The 22,218-nt window shown below is 37.1% G+C and overlaps 1 protein-coding gene across 3 annotated transcripts in view; it reads right to left on the bottom strand.

The window, feature by feature from the left end:
- esamb (endothelial cell adhesion molecule b) overlaps nucleotides 1-22,218 on the bottom strand; it is a 57,589-nt gene that overhangs the window by 13,479 nt on the left and 21,892 nt on the right. Inside the window, exon 1 of one of the 3 annotated variants that reach the window (XM_077565315.1) lies at nucleotides 688-960. The exons of the other annotated variants lie outside the window; for them this stretch is intronic. The gene's annotated coding sequence lies outside the window, so the exon portion shown is untranslated. Of the gene's footprint in view, nucleotides 1-687; nucleotides 961-22,218 lie in introns of those variants that run through there. 3 annotated transcript variants of the gene reach the window in all.

Raw genomic sequence — 22,218 nt, 5'->3', positions numbered from 1 at the left:
CAATGAAAAGTGAGACTATATTATCTTTGTAAAGGTGATTTTTTTTAATATGGCTCTTGAAAAAGATAAGACATGTGTGCCTAAACGAGGTGACCAGTGAGCATTCATCCCCTGTTGGATTTGGGAATTTTAAAAAAATAATAATAATATTGATTTAATCGACCAATAATATAGCTTAAATCTTATGATTTTAGTATTTTTATCATTTGCTTTGTACATCAAAACATTACAATATAATGCAAATTATGATATTCAACCCCCCAAAAAGCAAAACTGTAAATGAATGAATAAATAAATAAATAAAATATGATGATTTTTGCAGATTTTTCTGTGTGTTGTAAAGTTAGATAAATACTAAAGGACAAAGTATTGCAAAACAGTCAAATTGTTAAAAGTTTGTGTTAAAAATATATATTTTTTAAAAGCATTTTATTCATTATATTTATTTTAATTAATTGGCCGATTAATTGGTTATCAGAATTTTTGTTTTTGTGCCAACTATCGTAATCGGCATTAAAAAAAAAATACATATCTGTTAGTCTCTACAAAATATATGTACAAAGTAATAATAATAATAATTAAAAAAAAAGATATTGAGCAGGTTAACAGACAACAATTTAACCTCTACTGCATCTTCACTTCACATTTCCCATTAAAATGTGGACAGACAGACAAACAGCAACTCACAGGGCGCCCAGTCACCAGAACCAGACAGCTGGAGCTGGATCAGCTGATCCCAGCAATCGGAGTCGGAGTGCGTCTCCAGTTTGAAATGTTGCAGGGGGGGGAGAAGCAACCCAGAGAGGGATCAAAAATGAAATCAAGTCCTCGGGAACGCTTTGACGAGGTTAGCGCTCAAGAGAAAATGGTCAATCAAGAGCGGGAGCGGGAGCTGGTCCTGATCCACAGACGGGCAGCTGGAAGGTCCACATCTGTTCAGCCGGGAACGTCTTTCCCGTTCTGGCGCTCCCATGCATGTGCAGGGCAGAGGAATTATGAGATTGGAGCTGGCTGGGCTGGGCTGAGTGGGGATGCGCACATTTGGACAAGTTGTTTTTTTGACCTGGAAAAGTTTACTTGCAATGACTCCGTTTTTTCCCCCCCGTTTTTTTCCCCTCCTTGCTGCTCCTGAGGGCAAAGTGACCTCTGCCTCAATGGCGCTCCTCTTCCTTAATTTCTCCATCTGACAAATCCTGTTGACTAATCCCCGAACAATCCCGGGCTCAATCCTCTCACCTCACGTGAGGCAAAACAGCTCAGCTGGACATGGATACGATGTAACGCACACACATACACACACGCGCCTGCACGCGCACATTTTTTCATTGGATTCAGCAAAAATTAACATGAGCTAATCACTTTGCTTGACATGAAAGCATGAGATATCATGCTAGGCTAGCCCACACTGACCTGGTTGGCAGGGGCCCTCTATACTGTTTGGTCGTCATGACAACACAGGTTGTTTAGAGGGGGGGGGGGGTCAAAGCTACTTACAAGCCATCACACACAAAAAAAAGATCATAGAAAAATAAAAAGGAATAAAATAAATTCATTTGGAGAAATAGCAACTTTGCCATAATAATAATAATAATAATAATAATCATAAAAACATAAATACATGATATTAACAAATTAATTAGGAAAGAACATTTAATTTTATTCTTTTAAATTACAACACTAACTGGCTACTTAATTTGGTAGTTATTGAGATATTCATAGTAAAACATTGTAATAATATAAATATATATATATATATAATATATATAACTTTGCAAATTTTAATACATAATATGTACATTTTTAAAGTCATACAAAATGTATAAATTAACATGAATACATTGATTATGATAAAAAAAAAATGGGTTGGGTTATTTTGTATCAAAAGTCAAAACAGCCCATTTATTTTATTTTATTATTATTATTTTACACATAACAACCCAAAAAGTTGGGTCAAATTGACCCAAGTAGCAGGTCGGCCCAATTTTGTTTTTTTTACTCAGTTTTACAAAGTATACCCACGGAGTGGGTTAGGAATATCATTTTAAAAAATATATATTTTTGGGGGGGTGAAAGCAATATTTTTTTTAGGATTAATGACTGTAATTATTATTTTTGCAGCTGCTTCCCCAAACCTCAAGACAATATATTATCGCTGTAGGCTGAATTACTGATGCAGCGTGTACCCAAAGAATTAAAGAAAGAAAAATCTTTGATGTGGAAGGTGAGGTGTTAGAATTATAAATCTACATTTCTTCACATTTTACCTTTGCTGAGGTCACCCTCAAGCATCTATTGCATGCCTGAGATTTCCATCTTTCACCGCCATCATCCCTCCGGGCCATTTTCATTCTCAATGTGGCGCAAGCTTCGGTGTTTAGAGGAATTGTCATTTTTTTACCCTCTGTACACTTTTTTTTTTTCACTCCGCCCCTCCCCTTCCACAAATCCTGTTAGCGCTCCAATTTCATCTCCAGCACCAGCTAGCGCTAACCAATAAACCAAATAAACCGCCTTAGATCTGCTGTAACATTACATAACAACAACAACATTGAAGAAGAAGGGAGAAAAAAAGGTTTTTGGAAACGAGGGCGTCTGGAATTTGCGGCCTGGTGTGATGCAAAATTTCATCTTGATTAATCAACATTGTGCAGCCGGGATGATCAGGTGGGCTGATGGTGAGATGATGATGATGATGATGATGATAAAGGGGGGTAGGGGGGGGGGGGGGGGTTAATACTCTGTTGTCTGCTTCATTGAGCAGGTTTAGTGTGTCATTCACTTGTTTATGAAAAGGAGGAAAATCTTCACTTAATCCACAGCCGTCTCCATCTGGGACGAGAGCAGACAGAGTCGCTCCGAGATGAATTCCAGCTCAAAACCAATCTGCCAATAAACGCCACTTGCATATGATTCCATGAAGTCTCCATAAATCATTGTCCTAATTTCCACTTTGCCCAAAGGGTGCAAGTTATGCTTAATGTCTGCTAATTGGATTCTTCTCTTTAAAGTCAACAATCGTTTAGGGCCGAGTGTTCCCAAACTTAAGAGCTGAAAAGTTTTCGCAGAAAGACAGAAGGAAGCTGCGCGCGGCTAACGGCTAATTGTATCACATAACAAGTGTCAAAATCAACATTATTGTTTGTAGCCCACTGAAGCAAATAGAGTTTGTTTACTTTATCTTTATTGCTAAATAGATTTCTAGTTCCCTTTATGGTGAGAAAAACTAGACCAAAATTGTCAATTTTCTTCCCTTTCAACAGATAGAAGCAACATGCTAGCATGCTAGCTAATATTAGGCCACGCAAAAGTGGTTTGTTTGTGTTAGTAATTTGCTACCATCTTGTGGCGAATGACAAATCTCTTTAAGAGGGTGTCATTTGCAGATTTTCGCTATTTGTGGTAGGGTTCGGCCCTTATCAGCGATACATGTTTTCACAGTTGTAACAGCCGTAAGAGAAGAAATTATCAATATGAAGTGGCGTGCCATTAAACTGTCTTTGACACCCTTGCTTTATATCCCTGCTTTTAATAGGACAACTTATGTTTTTCTCATTTAATTTGTATTTTTTTCAGCCACAGTGGCACTCAAACGTACATAACTGTGTTAACCTAATTAACATCAAAGTACTCCCCCTCACCCCCATTATATATGTAAGGTTGTGCTTGCCCAATTAGCATAGCAGCTATCAGAACTAGCATCCTGACATTTGCCACATTTGCTAAAGCTAAATTAGCATTTAAATGAAAAGTAACAATTTGATTGTAAACAATGATTCAGCAAATATTTTTTTCAGGTTACTGAGTCTTTAACAGGGCTGTGACAATAAAATCAAATAGCTAATAAAAAGTGAACCGTTTTGAGCTTTGCGAATCAAAAATACGTGCTAGTTATTAGGCTATCCATCTTTCTTGAAAACACAAAATATTATAAATGGTCTATTTAAAAAAAAAAAAAAAAGGTAAGTTAGCATTAGCAATATGTATCTTTTTATGGTGGGTCCAAACTGCCCTGAGCTCTGGTGTAATACCAAGATTTACCCAAAGGGGGCAGCACATTCCTACTATACCATAGGAGGGTTAATAAGGAGATAAGATCCCATCATTATTAAAACGGCATGTTAGCAGCAGATAGGGTTGAATAAATGGCTCTAAAGTGAAACAACAAGAGTGCGGGTCTTAATAGTGCCCAAAATAAAAAGGTATGTCATTGTGTCATTGTCTCTCTCTCTCTCTCTCTCGTAGTGTGTATGTGTGTGTGTATGAGATCAAGCGGAGGATAAAAAGTGCGTGGCTCAGTCAAAAGCCCTGAGGGAGCCATGTAAAGTCCTGTGTGAAGATAAAGTGATCCTCTTTAAGCGGCCCTGCTCTATCTCATGCAGTAATCTCTGCTGCTTCCAAGCCTCCTCTTCCTCTTCCTCCGATCATGTCAGTCCCTCTCCACAGTGCCAAAGCCCCAGCTGAGCAAGTCTCTCCATGCATCCATCCAATTCAAGCTTCAATCCATTTTCTACGCAGACGTTCTCAATGGGGTCAAGGTCTGGGTACACCGTGGACTGGTTGCGAGCAGATTGCAGAATAACGTTACAATGCTATTAAAACCAAACGGGCTGTACAATCAATCGAAATGTTATTGTGATTTTGGTTTTGGCTTCTCACGATCATAAAAACATTAACTCATTCGCTGCCATTGACGGCTATAGACGTCAAAAGTTCATTTTAACTATTTCTATTAGTTTGACATTTTTTCCAACTTTTGTTAACAAAAGTATGCAAACCTAGATTTTTTTTGTATTAGAACAGAAATGAAACTTGTGATTAATCGTGAGTTAACTAGTGAGGTCCTGCGATTAATTACGTTTAAGAATTGTAATCGCCCGACGCCACAAATTTTTAAGAATTTTTTCTTAAAAAAAAAAAACATTATTAAAAATTAACAGATTTTTTTTTAAGAAAAGATTATTAAAAATTAGGCGATTAAAATTTGCAATCGTAATTAATCGCATTAGATCACTAGTTAGCTCACAATTAATTTTATATCTTCTAAATGTAAAAAAAAAAAATCTAGGTTTTCATTCTCTTGTTAACAACAAGGGAAAGAAAAATGCTAAACTAATAAAAATAGTTCAAATGAACTTTTGACATCTATAGCTGTCAATGGCAGTGAATGAGTTAAAATCAAGGAAAAACAATTCATGTGTAGTGTATTTGCGAAAGCACCCTGAATGCACCGTCTTGCTTGCGCAGTAGATACGTCACACGCCATATTTCTTTTTAGAAACATCATCAGTGCTATTGCTAGCAGTCAATGAGAAATCCCATTGACAGGCTAATAGAAAATTAGCATTGAGTTCTGGCAGTGGTATTCCTTCAATTAACGAATATTTAAAATCAAACACCGTAGCAACACATAAACAGGTAATACAACACTTCCAGGCACGTATTCTTCCTAATCTGTGAAAAATTTGTTATATTATATAAAGTTCAATCACAAATTTATTCTACTCTTTTCATTTTAGTGTGTATTACCATGCATGCACGGCACCACACTGCCCCTAAGAGGCCAAGGCGAGCACAGCAGGAACAGACATTATTTATTTGTATTTATTGTTTTTTCTTGCTATCATTTTAATACAGTTTTGAATAAATACTAGGTTCCTCCTTCTCCTTCCAATCACATGTTTCGCTACAAGAATTGATGACTTTTAATATTTTAGTATTAGCGGAGCTCAAATGTGATGTGAAGGTGTAACGTCTTTTAACAGAATCTGAGTTTCGGCAGCTTTTGCTATGAAAGTTTGTCACAAAAGTTCCAGCTAAGTCTTGGGATGACCCCGCAAAGGCAACGTCACGCAGAAACAAACAACGGGATAATACATTATTCAGGCATCCCATTCCTTTCCCCTTGTTATAATCTTTCACCAGAGCGGCACAGAAATCGGGGTGACCTTAAAATTTCACTTTTACCGAACAGAAAACTCGTTCCAGATTCGCAGAGGAGAACAAACAAAGTCGCCGACGGAGCGAATCGGTTATTCTGGAAGATTTTGACAGACAGGAAGGATGGAGGGAGGAATGTAGGACAACAAAATAGCCCGTTCGGTGTCAAACGGCATGTTGGACTGACCCTACAGGCTTCAAAACAGATGGCGCCTCAATAATAAATATTTGGGGAAGGCGCCTTTAAATTGGATTACATTAGTATAATCTCTGCAGCTATTTTCAACTATCTCGGCACACTGGCTTTAATCCCTCTTAACTTTTGATTGTGTTTTGAATTGATTCTCCTCATGCACACACACGCGCACACACACAGACACACGCACACAATACTTGCAGCATGCTCACACGTGCTCGAGCATATAAACAAACACACTCAACATCATGAATAGTATTATCTTCCCTGTAACAGCTTGGGGTCGGAGCAGATACTCCATAAATAGAAAAAAAAAACACTATTTTAATCAATAAATATATATTAGTGAGGCAATTTTAGTCAACTTCCATCCATACATGCATTAAAAAAATGAATTTATGGTAAATAAATGTTTGAAAGCAAACAACGTTAAATACAACTCAAAGTACTTCAAAAATATACTCTTCATTTTTTTTTTACAGATACAATAACATTATGTACAGTTTGAATACTTAATTTCTTTTCACGTCTTTGTTGCACACTCTGACAATGAGAGCACCACTGCCACCTACTGTAGTGGAAGTGCAATGACAATTTATACTAGTACAGAAAATAGCCGCACAGTCCATTTGAAATAATATCCTTTTTCTCAATAAAGGGATGGAAATAGAAATGTTTTCTTTCATCCGATTCATTGATTAATCGGCAAAAATAACTGACAAACTAATTGATTATTAACTCATTCGCTGCCATTAACGGCTATAGACGTCAAAAATTCATTTGAACTATTTCTATTAGTTTAACATTTTTTCCCACTTTTCTTAACAAGAGTAAGAAAACTTAGATTTTTTTGTACATTTAGAACAGATATAAAATTTGTGATTAATCATGAGTCAACTAGTGAAGTCATGCGATTAATTATGATTTTTAAAATAAATTGAGAAAAAAGAAAAGATTATCAAAAATGTAATAAATAAAAAAAATTAAAATTATAAAAAGATTATAAAAATTAGGGGCGTCAGGCGATTAAATTTTTTTGTAATTAATCGCATGACTTCACTAGTTAACTCACGATTAATCACAAATTTAATGAAACTGAAACTAATTTACACACATTGTAGCATTAGTCTGTTGAAGTGTGCTTTAAGGGGTGTGGCCTAGCGAGCGACATCAAACACTGGAGTTAGTCGTGTTTATTTCAGCGTGAGTCCATTTGTTTGTGTGTATTTGTTTGTCCTGTTTAATAAACTTCTAAAAAAAATGCATTGACAACCAAGCTCTCCTTACCCACATGTGAGGGCATCCCTCAAGCTGCAGGGTAACTAAAATTTGCTCATAATTATTATAACATTTTGGCTCACAATTTATTTAAAAAATTTTTTACGACAGCTCCAGCCTGGAAAAACAGCACTGCGATGCTTTTAATATGTTCAACATGTTGCTGCTGTTTTGGTTAGCAATTGCTTTCAAATGGGCCTAGCGGTTTACTATTCCATGTCCGTGTGTTTATTTGTCTTTAAATTCATGAATCATCTGCCGCATAATTAGGGCAGAGCACCTATCACGGGAAATACGGTAGCTTTCCCGTCATAAAGCATTAATTCCGTATAACACCAAGTGCAACTATTTACGCCCACTATTTATAGCGCAGCAACATGAAGTCATTTGAGATATTATTGCCTCGAATCTTCATCAACAGCGTCTCGTTATAATCACATTATTTACTCCACCATCGAGTACGCAGGCTTGTCCTCTTGCTTTGTCCTTCACCTTTTTGTGCAATCTTTATTTACAAGCGTGATGATGCAGAAGCGGCAGTGGCGGCGTGTAACGTGTGTGTGTGTGTGTGATGTCGGATGCCTGGCGTGTCTCTTAGCGCCTTTTGACAAGCAAACACATTTAACACAATGCCCGCAGAGCTGATGCAAACATGAAACACAAGACAGACAAATGGGGGTTGGGGGGCTGGGAGGGAGGGAGGGAGGGAGGTTTCTTCTGGGGGAGGGCGGGTAGCATCGAGCGTGTTGGGTTTGAGGAAGAGCATGGGGAAAGTGGGCTGATGCTTTGATCACATGCAAATAAGCACACACTGGGGATGTAGGTGTTTATGTGGGGAAAAACAAAGACTGCTATTGTAGCTCAACTTCGCTGGCGTGCGCAAGTTTGGGAATCTCATGCGTGCTCGTCAGTGGTTGGCAATCTACTTTTAAATGTCATCTATTATGTATTACTGTCATTTGACAGCTATTAGTCATGACAATATGACTGATTTGGACGATGCGCAAACTTGTGCACGTCTGAATTGTTTTACTTCACAAAGTGTCTCAAACATCATTTTACATCCTTAGGTGTGAATGTGAATGGTTGTTTTTCTATTTGTACTCTGCAACTGGCAGTCACCTGGGTTCCAACTCACTCACAGTGACTCAACTCACTCTACAAAAAGTCAGTATAATCTTCAAAAACGAGACTTCCAGCTGTAAAATACCACTCACAGTTGAAGTTTACCGTCAAACTAAATCTAAAACAAAGAGAAATACACTTTGTGTATTTAGAAGAATCACATAGTTTAGCCTTTCAGCCAGCTAGCTTAATGCTAACGTTAAGTAGCATCTATGTTGTAGTGCTACAACAAAAACAGACTGAACACAAACAAAAAGTCAGTATAATCTTCAAAAACGAGACTTCCAGCTGTAAAATACCACTCACAGTTGAAGTTTACCGTCAAACTAAATCTAAAACAAAGAGAAATACACTTTGTGTATTTAGAAGAATCACATAGTTTAGCCTTTCAGCCTGCTAGCTTAGTGCTAACGTTAAGTAGCATCTATGTTGTAGTGCTACAGCAAAAACAGACTGAACACAAACTGTGCTGTTTTTTTTTTTTTTACAAACCCAAAAAGATTTGGTTTTTCAGCAAAAAAAAGAGTAAATGTGGGGGGAGAAATCAAGAAAAAACAAAACAAAATGTTAAAAAAAAAGAGAGAAAAAAAAAGAAAATATATGAATTTACGGGCATCGAATTGCGACTATTACTTTTAAGTTGTAATATCACCATTGGCCACTAGATGGCAGACATGACTTAGTCGCACTTATGTCTTATACTGACATATAAACTACATGAGTAGGCCTAATAATTGAATGATATGCATGACAAAAATAGTACCTAAATAATATTAAAATTTTTAGTGAGTTGATTTTTGTAAAAAATAAAAATAAAAATAAAAAGAGAGAGAAAAAAATAAGAAAATATATGAATTTACAGGCATCGAATTGCGACTATTACTTTTAAGTTGTAATATCACCATTGGCCACTAGATGGCAGACATGACTTAGTCGCACTTATGTCTTATACTGACATATAAACTACATGAGTAGGCCTAATAATTGAATGATATGCATGACAAAAATAGTACTTAAATAATATTAAAATTTTTAGTGAGTTCATTTTTGTAAAAAAATAAAATAAAAAAAATTTAAAAAGAGAGAGAAAAAAATAAGAAAATATATGAATTTACAGGCATCGAAGTGCAACTATTATTTTAAAGTAGATAAAGATAAATATATTTTCTATCATCTGTGGAAAAACAACTAATATTATGGTAAACGGTACTTGATTTATATAGCGCTTTTCGACTACTCATTCACCTACTGATGACGCAGCATCAGGAGCAACTGGAGGTTCAGTATCTTGCTCAAGGATACTTCCATGTGGTCACAATGGGATCGAACCCACATCCCTCTGATACCGTCCCGCGGTGGCCAAAGCGGGCACACCATAAAGAGTAGCACAACTGTAGACATCACTGTAATATAGGGCAATTAGAAACTTTTTGAGGGTGGGGTCAATTATTGGGCTGTGTTCCTATCGCACACCAATAGGGGGTTTACTGTACTTCCAACACTGGTGCTCATAAATTTGGACGTAGAGATGGTCAACCGGCAGCTGCCAGCGGCCTCTTTATCCCAGCTGTCCGTCATTCCCACATTGACCTCCCTCGCCAACTTTCGGGCAGGCAATGAAAGGCGACGCAGGAACTTGAATACAACAGAGCCCACAACCAGCCGCCGAGAGTCTTTGAAGGCGATATTTTTAAAGCGTTAGCACGCCGTTCGGCTGCCTTAACTCATTCACTGCCATTGACGGTTATAGAAGTCAAAAAATCCAGAAACAGAAAAAATAATAATAATAATAATAATTAAAAAAAAATATATATATATATATATATATATATATATATATATATATGTATAGAGAGAGAGAGAGAGAGAGAGAAGTCAAAAAATCATTTTAACTATTTCTATCGGTTACATTTTTTTTTTACTTTTGCTAACAAGAGTATGAAAACCTAGATTTTTTTTATTGTACATTTAGAACAGATATAACATTTTGAAATATTGAAGTCATGCAATTAATTAGGAGTACAAATTTTAATCGCCTGACGCACCTAATTTTTTTAATAATCATCTAGTCAGGCAATTAATTTTTTTTAATTGTAATTAATCGCATGACTTCACTAGTTAACTCACAATTAATCCAAAATTTTATATTTGTTCTAAATGTACATTTTCATACTCTTGTTAACAAAAGTGGAAAAAAAAAAAATTTGGGGACGGTTATAGCCGTCAATGGCAGTGAATGAGTCCATGACGACGCCACACCCGGCGAACCGGCCGCATCGCCTTCGCTGCAGGAGGACGCCATGGCTTTATTGCGCTGCCACTGGTAATTAACAAGTGGAATGATCTGATTTCACATTTCCACCGGGACTTCATCAGAGAGAACTCACAGGATGATCTTTATAATCTGCCCGTGCTGCACCAAATCATCCGACGCCTCCAAAGTTGATTGTGGTTGTGTGTGGGTGAAAATCAGAGGAATAGCACACACGTGTATATGTATTGCCATGTATTGTATCCTATTGAGAAGACTCACAATACAGATGACAGGGATTACTTTTTTTTTTAAATACATTTAGATCTTTTTTTCTCCCGTTACTCCACTCTATTATTTTAGCAAAAACGGCAGAAATTATTTATGGCAAAGTTGATTTTTTTCTCTCCATATTATTACGCTTATGGCACACGCCAGGTTAGGGAAGTAAGGTGTGTATTGCCTTCATGTAGAACAAATCAAAAGCAGCGAACTGTATTTTATCGCGCTATGGTTGCATGGAATTCATTACCGGGATTTTTGCTATTAGAAAATAATAAGATACGTTTTAAAAAGAAGTTGAAACTTCTTTTGTTTACACAATAATTAATATGACATGAGACATATATATATATATGTATATATATATATATATATATAATTTTTTTTTTTTTTATGTGAGCATTGGAACAATGAGCTAAAGTGTTGGATTTGTCCTGCAGGTTTTAGATGTTTCTGCCTATCAACACACCTGATACTAAAGATCAGGATTATTTAAAAAAATATATATTGTACATTTAGAACAGATATTATATTTGTGATTAATCGTGAGTTAACTATTGAAGTCATGCGATTAATTACAATTAAAAAAATGTAATCGCCTGACGGAATTTTTTAAATAAAAGAAAAGATTATTAAAAAAATTAGGGGCGATTAAAAAATGTTATCGTAATCAATCGTGTGACTTCACCAGTTAACTCACGATTAATCAGAAATTTTCTAAATGTACAATATTTTTTTTCTAGGTTTTCATACTCTTGTTAACAAAAGTGGGAAAAATGTTAAACTAATAGAAATAGTTTAAATCAATTTTTGACGTTTATAGCCGTCAATGGCAGTGAATGAGTTAATATCTTAAGATCCATTAGTGGCAATGACCGCTAATAATGGCACACAATAAATAAAATATTGTATTTGGAGAGAAAAAAACAGATTGATAGCATGTGGATATAAAAATGGGTTAAATCCCTCTTATGCTTTAATTTTTCAGTTTTTCCATATATCGAATAAGCACGCAGAACTAATTTGTTCATCTTTTCTTTCCAATATAGCGTACCCGATATTCTTTGCATTTCCAATCGCGGCAGACACCGCTCATGTATGAATTACGGGTCGCTACAGACCACGTGACGCGTCTCAGCCTCTGTCTTTACCTTACGCGCTGAAATTAAGTGATGCATAATTAACAAGTGCCATTACATAGACCAAATCAATATTTTAAATAAATATCTAATAATAGCATGTCATTTTAACATGTATTTAGGACATGACGGCTGGAATTCTCGGCACATAATAAGCCTGGAGGGCGAGCAAGAGAGAGAGAGAGCACATGCAAAAGTGGGTTAAAGAATTTGCTGATATAAAAAGAGGCGTCTTTAGATATACCACTTAAAACGACACACCTGCTAAGTTGGAAATGTGGTTATAAAATAAAAATTGAAATTGAAATCTTCAAAGTGACTCAAGCAAAGCAGTGATGAGCCTAATCTGCACTGCACGTATGAAGTGACCCCCCCTTGCTCCATCCACGGGGAAGGAAATAGTTCCAAGGTGTCTTAATAACACTGTCATAGAGTTTCAGACAGTGTAGCCACCTTGAAAGTGGCTTTGGATCTTCACCAAGCCTAGCCGACTATGTCATGGTTGGAGAAACTCGTTAACAGTGATGCTATATATATATATATTTTTTTTAATTTGTAGACAACTTAAGACTTATTTTCTTGTTTCATTTCAGACCGACCATTTTGTATACAAGCCATTAACAATTTTTTTTTTCATGACAGCAAAAAAAGCGTCCGGCCTCTTTAAGTGCAAGGACACATTAAGAGAGCCAGTTCGCACACAAGACATATATGCCTCCACTTAACCTTAATGATATCTTGATCGTTTTTCATAATTGCATTTGCTGCTTGGAGCAGCGTTGGCCCGCACACGCTATCCTTCTCTCCAGTGACCTCATGTTTCCCTTTTTTAAAAAAGAAACATATTCAAACACTATATGAAGAGAGCTATGCAAAAATGCAGTGACCAAATCTGGATGTTGCCATAGTTACTGCACTGGCCAATCACGCACACCATGGGGGGGTAACTTGAGTGCTTTTAAAGATAAAACACCAGCAAAACCGTTACGGTGATCCGAGTAAGATCCATCTAACCATTTTTCGATACCGAAGATTATTCCAGATGAAATTGACATCGAAGGGCACATATACTGTAAACAAGCAACCATTCAAACCTAGAGACAATATAGAGTCTACAATGAGCCTAACATGCATGTTTTTAGAATACAACTCAATTTTCTGATTTATTTTGCGTGCAATGCCACTGTCCACCACTAGATGGTGGCTCACTATTGTGTTTAACACAAAATTTCAAAGAAGAGTGAAACAAGGAAGTAGGACTATTTTTAACTCATTCACTCCCAACCGTTTTCACTGAAGCAACCCCTTTCGCTCCCTGCTGTTTTATTGGATTTTGACTTATTTTGCAAGTCCCACAGAATAGAAAGAAAAGTAGTAAGTGTTCTATTGCTATAAAAACATGGAACCTACCACAAAAAAAACAAAAAAAAAAGATTACAGTCTCTTCTTTCATCAGGCAAAACGGATATTTGTATCGGGTTAAAAAGAGCTTGTTGCAACATCTTATACTCTGCTGCCGCCTGCTGGCCGTTTTTTTTTTGGTAATAACTACCATTGCTTTAAGCCACCTCTACATGTCAGAAGCTGCATCAAAGCCCGTCTGTATGCTCTTGCATAAAAAATAAATAAATATTTTTGGGGGATTGAAGGACAAAGTATTAAAAAAACTAATTTACACGTTTTTGTGTTTGAATGAGTTAAGCGCAGCTTAATTTTTGCCGAAGAGAAAGTGATTATTGAATGTCTTAATCCTCTCCCATCCTGCTTTTTATGCCCACAGGAAAAAAAACAGCTGTAAGACGCCTCCGCGTTCCTTTTTCATCTAATCACAAATCTAATGGTGGTTGCGTTCGTGAATGACGTGTCCACGGATGTTTTCACGAGGCGGAAATTATAATACACCCAATCAAAGATGCCAGATGCAACCGCGTTTTATTAATTAACGTCAAAGTGGGTCCCTTGTCAACATGTTGAATTTTTAGCCAAAAAGTAAATACGCTTAACAGTCAGAATGGCTTTTTGACTTATTTATTCCTGTTCTTGCTCTTAATATATTCAAATGTTTTTCAAAGTGTTTGTGTTGGCTTTAAGTATGTGTAAAAATGCCATTAAAAAAAAATAAAAAATCTACCTATCTATCTGACTGGCAGAATCTATACGACTCACAATCTACGTACTATCTATAGTAGCACAAGCATTAATAATGTGCTTTGCAGCCAGGTACTTGTGAGTGTCGACTGCTGGACTGAAAATCTAATTTCCCGAGATGGTTTTGTTTCACCGAGCAGGACATTATTTGCCACAAAAGCTTTGTGGATTTTCCCATGTAACCTTAAATGCCATTTGAATATAACCAAGTGGTTATTAGTCCACCAGCTCCGTGCGCCTCTGCAGCAGTTCCCTGGCGCCGCCGCCGCACGCACGCAGCCCGTGTGACATTTAGCGCCGAGCGGGAGCCGCACTCATGTGTTAGGCACGCTCACAAATCACAGGCGTGATTAATATGGAGCAGCTATTTGCGCAGGTAATGCCGCTCTCGCTTTTGCTTCCCTGTTGTACATTAGCCGGCTAATGTGAGGATTTATTGATCCCTGTAGGGAAAATGTTCTTTTGGCAGCGAGGTCTCGGTGCAGGGTCAGGAGGAGCGAGTGCGGCCCTGCCTGCCACGGGCTGCTTGAGCGTTGGGAAGCGGGATTGAAGGATGCTTGGAGCCGTCGTCTGTGCTTGAAGGGCGCTTGGTGATGTCATATTGGTGACCGCTGCTACAGTCGCAATAATCCGAGATCAGCATATTTGCACTCGTAGTAGTAATATTATGGCTTTTGGGCCGTGTTTAAAAAAAAAAAATAATCCATACGTCAACAGGGAAAAGTGCTAAATTCGAATTCTGTCGCAATCCAATGTTAACTTTTAATAAAATCTCTCAGATAAAGAATTAATTTTTGGGTTGTGATACGATTGGGGCAACATGGCTCATATGGAGGATCAAAACTGCCAAAATTCAAAATAAATAAAGGACTACAAGTGAAAATGAAAACGTATGAATACATTTTTTTTTTGAAAATTAACCCCCCCCCCCAAAAAATGTAAATGGAAATAAATACAACAACAAAAATATATACATTTGTATTTATTTTTTTTTTATTATTATTTTTTATATCCATTTATATTTTCACTTTTAGTCATTTATTTATTTAGTCATTTTTTCATTTTTAATTTGGGCAGTTTTGGTCAATACTGCCAGGACGAAATGTTATTCAAATGAGGGGGCGGACCTAATTGTGTCTTGGGTTGGACTCGTTGCAAACTTCCTTTCAATGGTGGAGTGAGCGGGTCGGCGAACAAGGAAGTCTCACCGACTTGCATGGAGAACTCCAGCAATGGACGACCATCCGGTGCACCGTCACAAGTACAAGTTGTTTCTGTTGTCTTTTGATGTAATTATAATATTTAGCCTGTAAGAGAGCTCTTTTAATGCTCCTAAAAACAAATCATAACATGATATTTATTATACACAGTCAATTCTGTAGTGTAGATTTGACTTTTACAGTTGGACCAAATAGATTCAGTTTTAGAATAATAAATACACTTGGAAGAGAGTAAAATAAAGAATTGGGGGAAAAAATAAAAGTCACTCAAGGGTTGAGAAACGAACTCATGACCTTCAGCTTGGGAGTATACAGTCATCAAACAGTGATAATACAAAATGTTTTAATTCACTAATTATTGTCTGTAAGTTATGAGGTAAAAAGTTTGAAGCTAATAAAACACAAATCATAACTTTTTATATATATATATATATATAAAGTCACCGTTGGCATACCTGAACAAAATGGAACTATAGCAAACAACATGCCCAAATTGCTGCGTTTGGCAGGTTTACAAAAAACTCCAAACTTGGATCGTTAGATCTCTACGGTCCATAAAAAAAGTACATTTCCAGTATTTTAATAAAATCTGTCCAGAGAGTGTTGCTTTGAATGACGACAAGAGTTTCATGAGAGTAGCATAGGGCAAGCACGTAACAGCAGTACACTTACACCCACATGGATGAAATTACAGGTGTCAAACCTTATCTGCCTGTTCTGCTGTTGAAAAAGTGGTTGCTTCTATAAATAAAGGCACAAAAAAACTTTTATTTGGCATTTGAACAATTACAAACCATTCAAATCTCACTGCACTGTTTACCCAAAAATTGGCAGCCATGACAAAAGAATTTCTCATCTTATTTACATACAGGCAGACTGCTTTGCTTTGAAAACACTGCAAAAAAAAAAAAAACAGACCAAAAAGAATCACCTACAGCAGGGGTGGGCACACTCGGCCCCCCCGAGGGCCGTGGTCCTGCAGGTTTTGGATGTTTCCCTTCTCCAACACAGCTGATATATGATCAGCTCATCAGCAAGCTCTGCATAACCCTGATTGGAATCAGCTTGTATTGGAAAAGGGAAACATCCAAAACATGCAGGACTCCGGCCCTCGAGGACCGCCTGTGCCCACCCCTGATCTACAGAAAACCATCAAATCTCAGCCAGGGAGGCCAAAAAGACAAGATCACAGTCATATTCAACTTAAACCCTTTTGATCCTGCTTTCATTCTAGAGTGCAAGAGGTCAATCCGGAAGGTGCCGGAAAAGATCCGCCAGCGTTAAGAGCTTTTACTCCCATGAAACTGAAGCCTATTCTACCCGGTTAACCCCACTGAGTCAAGTGAGGTGTCTGCTTCCCAAACCAATTGCTCTGGAGCTTGCGCTAAGTACGTTGGACTTGGAGACTCAAAAAAAACAAAACAAAGTTGGGTATACCAGCTCGGCTCGCACACACGGCTAGACCTCAATTTTCTTCCCCCTTAGCTCTTTTCGCCTCATGCCACGTCTTGTGGTAACAGCTCTCACTCAACGTGAACACGCAGCCAGAGACAGAGGAGACGTCTCGCCTGCTTCAAATTGGGTCATTGGTTAAAAAAAAAAAAAAAAAACGGGGGGAAAAAAAAAGACTGCCCTAAAGACACTGTTATCCAGCAAGATGGCAGCTCACCTGATCAAGGAAATTGGGTCGCTCGCACTCGTGAGTGACAGTCAAGAGACCTTGGACTGCAAGTCAAGACATGCAATCCGCCAGGAGTTCAATATTTACTTCTCTTGCTTCAATTTAAGGCTAGGCAATAAATCAAATTAATTTCATTAATCATCATTTAAAAAAAAGAATCGTTGACAGTTTTTTTTTTCTTTTTTTTTTTTCTTTTTTTTTTTTTACAGAAGAGCTCAGTATTGTTCATTCGATTTGACATCATCATTGCTCTCCTTTTTTTTTTTTTTTTTTTTTAAAAATAACAAATCAATTAAAAAAATTTTAATAAATGTTTTTAATCGTTGACAGTTTGATAAATTGTGAAATTGAGTTTTGTCTTGATTATTAAAAGCTGAAACAAGACATGTTTTCAGTAGCATCTAACTCATTTGCACGCAAAAAATGTATCAATAAGTTCTATTTTAAATGTTTTGTGTCCCAAAGACGTATTTATATGTTTTTTTTTGTTTTTTTTTTATGCTGGAGCATACACAAGGCTTAGATGCAGCCTCAACTTCAAAGAACGGTTGAAGAAATTGTAGTTATGACACAAACGACCAGCAGGTGACAAGACATGTTTTCAGTAGCATCTAACTCATTTGCACGCAAAAAATGTATCAATAAGTTCTATTTTAAATGTTTCGTGTCCCAAAGACGTATTTATATGTTTTTTTAATTTTTTTTATGCAAGAGCATACACAAGGCTTAGATGCAGCCTCAACTTCAAAGAACGGTTGAAGAAATTGTAGTTATGACACAAACGACCAGCAGGTGACAAGACATGTTTTCAGTAGCATCTAACTCATTTGCACGCAAAAAATGTATCAATATGTTCTATTTTAAATGTTCCGTGTCCCAAAGACGTATTTATATGTTTTTTTTATTTATTTATTTTTTTTATGCTAGAGCATACACAAGGCTTAGATGCAGCCTCAACTGCAAAGAACGGTTGAAGAAATTGTAGTTATGACACAAACGACCAGGAGGTGACAAGACATGTTTTCAGTAGCATCTAACTCATTTGCACGCAAAAAATGTATCAATAAGTTCTATTTTAAATGTTTCGTGTCCCAAAGACGTATTTATATGTTTTTTTTTTGTTTTTGTTTTTTAATGCTAGAGCATACACAAGGCTTAGATACAGCCTCAACTGCAAAGAACGGTTGAAGAAATTGTAGTTATGACACAAACGACCAGCAGGTGACAGCAGAGCAAAAGATATCAACCAGGGCTATGTTGAAAAAAAAAACCTCAATTACTCACAATCCTAAATAGATTTGTGAATAATGAGGAAACTTAGCTATACTCTAATGCTAATTTGCTGCAAAACGGAAACAGATAGAAATGTTAAATATATTTTTCCTGATGAAAGAAGAGACTTTAATCTTTCTTTTGGTAGGCTCCATGTTTTTATAGCAATAGAACACAATATTCGGTGGGCCTTGCAAAATCAGTCAAAATCCAGTAAAACATCCGGGAGTGAAGGGGATTGCTTCTGTGAAAATGGCTGGGAGTGAATGAGTTGAGCACAAACTATGAATGTTAAGTTTATGTTAGAACTGATTTCGAATCAGTATACAATATTGTTGTCTGAACATTTTGCTCAGGAATTATTTTTGAGTAAACGAAACCTTTAAGTAATTGTTTGTTGGGTTTATTAGATTAAAATTGCAATCGTCCTGAATGACTGAAAAAAAAAAATTTTTTTTTTTTTTTGGGCCATATCACCCACTTTAATCACAGTCAAAAGACTGGATGGAACACAGTTCATCAATCTTTATTTCTACCAATTAAGTAGCAAAGTTCAGTTCATTCCAAATTGTAAGTGTTTCCACCGTGAAGGGTCTCAAAATATCCAAGTCAATTTTTATGTGCTTTAGTTACTGAACTGATAAGTATGATACGGTCACAGAATAAAAACGGCGTCACATGTTTAGGGAAGTAAATGGCGCGGCGTGTGGCACCTTATCTCAGATTGACAGAGGTGCGAGGCAGGAGGAGGCAGAAATATTTGGGAGGAACGAGAGGACACTCCTCAATGTTCTCATTTCATGGAGACGTCCACTAAAGATGATGTCACTTTATTGCCACGCGTAACAAATGATCCGCAAACATCCACTTTACGCTGCATTTTTCAATTAGCATCCGTTGCAGAATCCGACTACGAGTCCTAACTGGCATTGTGCTTTCTGACTGATGGAATTCAAGTGCTAGCCAAAACTCCTATCAAATTGAAGGTAGGGGGAAATAAATGCTTCTATATTTAGTTCACAGTATTATGAACAGAAAAAATGGAGGAGTCTAATTTTTGATAAAAGAAATAACGCCTCACCTGTATCTTCAAATTAGACTGAGAATTTTAAAGGCCAGAATCCCGTGGGTTTCAGGTGGCACAGAAAAATATTTTTTTGTAGGTGACATCAAACAATTCTCTTAAATAAAGCCAAGGATGGGAAATATCTCGCTCCTCCGAATCTGTTGCATCACCGTCATTAATGCTCCAACGTTCACATTCCTCCATGGAGCTGTCACCCTGTTTTTTCCCACCCCCCTCTTTCAAGTCCCCAAGATCTCAATAAATCAATCAAGATTTCAACCGCGGTTGACTTTACCTCTCTCTAAGTCTTTTTTTGTCATTCTCCTTGGAGGATGAAATAAGCAACCAGCAGAATTTGACAAAGAGTATAAATGACAAATGTATGTATTAAACTCTAGAGCTGAAAATCTACTCAATTACTGTACTGTACTTTAACAAAGTATCTGCACCTCTTTACTCCCCACCACTGCTTTCTACAAACACTTGATCTTCAGTCACCAAACATTACGTCAATAATGTGTTAGTGGGATATGAGTTAAGCAGCAAAATCCATCAGAAAGCGGCCATTTTGCCACCCGTCGAGTGAAAATGACATCACAGCTCAGCTTCAAAAAACAGGTGAGCTGTGATTGGTCGTTGCCTGCGCTCTGAGCAACTGTGACGTCATCTTCAGTCCACAGCAGGTAGCAAAATGGCCGCCCCCTGAGATGGATAAAGCGGCTGGATTTTGCTTCATAAATCATATTCCACATATGTAATATTAATCAGAATGTCATGTTTAGACGAGAGAGGTCCCATATAACATATTATTGCCAATAAATGTTTATCTTCCCCTTTAACCCTGGAGAACCCACGGGGTCAAATTTGGCCCCTATAAATTCTGCTACTCAAATAACAAAGACCTTTTTTTTTTGTTGTTTACAAATTTAACTTCAAAAGTCCAGAGTGCCACTTCTGACCCCTGCATGGGGCCATCTAGTGGCAAGATCTTACCATCTTATCAGCAAACCATCAGATGGTAAAATTGTGTTTTTTTTGTTAATCTGTTTCATATCATGTTGCAGAATGCCTAGGAGTATGTTTTATATATATATTTTGATAAATTAGCAACTCTGAGCTAGTTCAAAAAATTAAAAAAAACATATATTTTGGTGTTCAGTGAACTTATAGCAGTCATTTAATGTATAATTCATAATTTTCCAAAGAAGAAAAGGGTTCTTGGGTTCTCCAGGGTTAAATACCAAAAGGGAATTTGTAATAGACACACAAAGGTAGCAAACCAAAATCCCAGTTACGCACCAGTTTTCAAAACAATATCAAATTCAGCCCGTGCGCATAAAAGGTAAAACCGTGCGAGTGGAAGTCCCGACAACTCGAAGTGACCGCGGCTGGCATTTATTTGTGTGATACACGCCACACTCTCCCATCCTGGGGTACTCCAGTCAAAGCTCCGTTCCCTGATGGAGGGTGACACAAGAAGTTGATCTGAAAAAGATGACGCTCGGGGCACGGTTGTGTGCCATCAGGATGGTTGTCTAAGGATAGCTGAGCCAGGACTGCTGATCCGGAACGCGCAACCTGATTTGAGCCAACATTTTTCCATGATGACTATCTCAATTGCAGTGAGTCAGCAGACCACGGTCCACTAATGGTTCCTGTCGTCGGACGCTCCGACAATCAAGTCAGTCGAGGAGGGATCGTGTACATGATTCGAAGCCAAAATGAATTGCAGGCGCCGTGGCAACAAGACAGAAGGCAGATCAAGTTCTTCTTAAGAACATGTGCGTGTGGGTGACGTGGGTCTAAATGAAATGATTTAATTATTGTTTAATTCAATTTAAAATATTATAATAAAAATAATAAAAACACACATTGTTCACCGGACTAAGACTAGACTAGACTAAAACCCTCATTAAAAAAACAATAACTGGGACTAAATCAGTATGATTTTTCGTCGACTAATGAAGACGACACGAAAATGTACTCCACTTCATAAAAACTGGGCAGAAATCTATTATGAACAAAAAAACGAGGTGAAAATTTGTTGGTTTTGTAAAATCTTGTCTCTGCTAATCTGTCACTGTGACACGCCCCATTTCCAAATCCGCAGCTAGCGAGTGCAACATGAACAAACACGCGGGACAGATTGGAGGTAAATTAACGGTGAACGGTTTAAAAAAAACAACACAAAAAAAGTAAATTATAGTTATAATGTAACATTAATCCAACGGCTATAATGTTCCAACAATAATGTTAATCCGACCGCTAACTAACGCTGGCTAATTTACTAGCTCGGAGCCATAGTGGCCACTGTAATAGTGTGTGGAGTTTTTTTTCCATCAAAAAAAGATGAGAGATAATATTACACGAAATAGTTTTAGATCCGAAATGTTCAACATAATGTGACAAAAAAAATCCTGACTAAAATGTGACAGTTTTTGTTGACTAAAACTAGACGAATAAAATGATGTTATCTTGGACTAAAATGCTAGATTAATAGTCGACTAAATAAAAACTAACACGCAGGATTGAAACGGACCAAAACTGAGACTAAATTTAAAAATGGCGGCTAAAATTGAACACGAGGGTCTATAATGGGTTTCCTCTCAACGTGGAGGAGCAG

This window comes from Vanacampus margaritifer, chromosome 5 (genome assembly GCF_051991255.1).
Source record: "Vanacampus margaritifer isolate UIUO_Vmar chromosome 5, RoL_Vmar_1.0, whole genome shotgun sequence".
Classification (NCBI taxonomy): domain Eukaryota; kingdom Metazoa; phylum Chordata; class Actinopteri; order Syngnathiformes; family Syngnathidae; genus Vanacampus; species Vanacampus margaritifer.
This window is presented reverse-complemented; position numbering and strand designations above follow the sequence as displayed.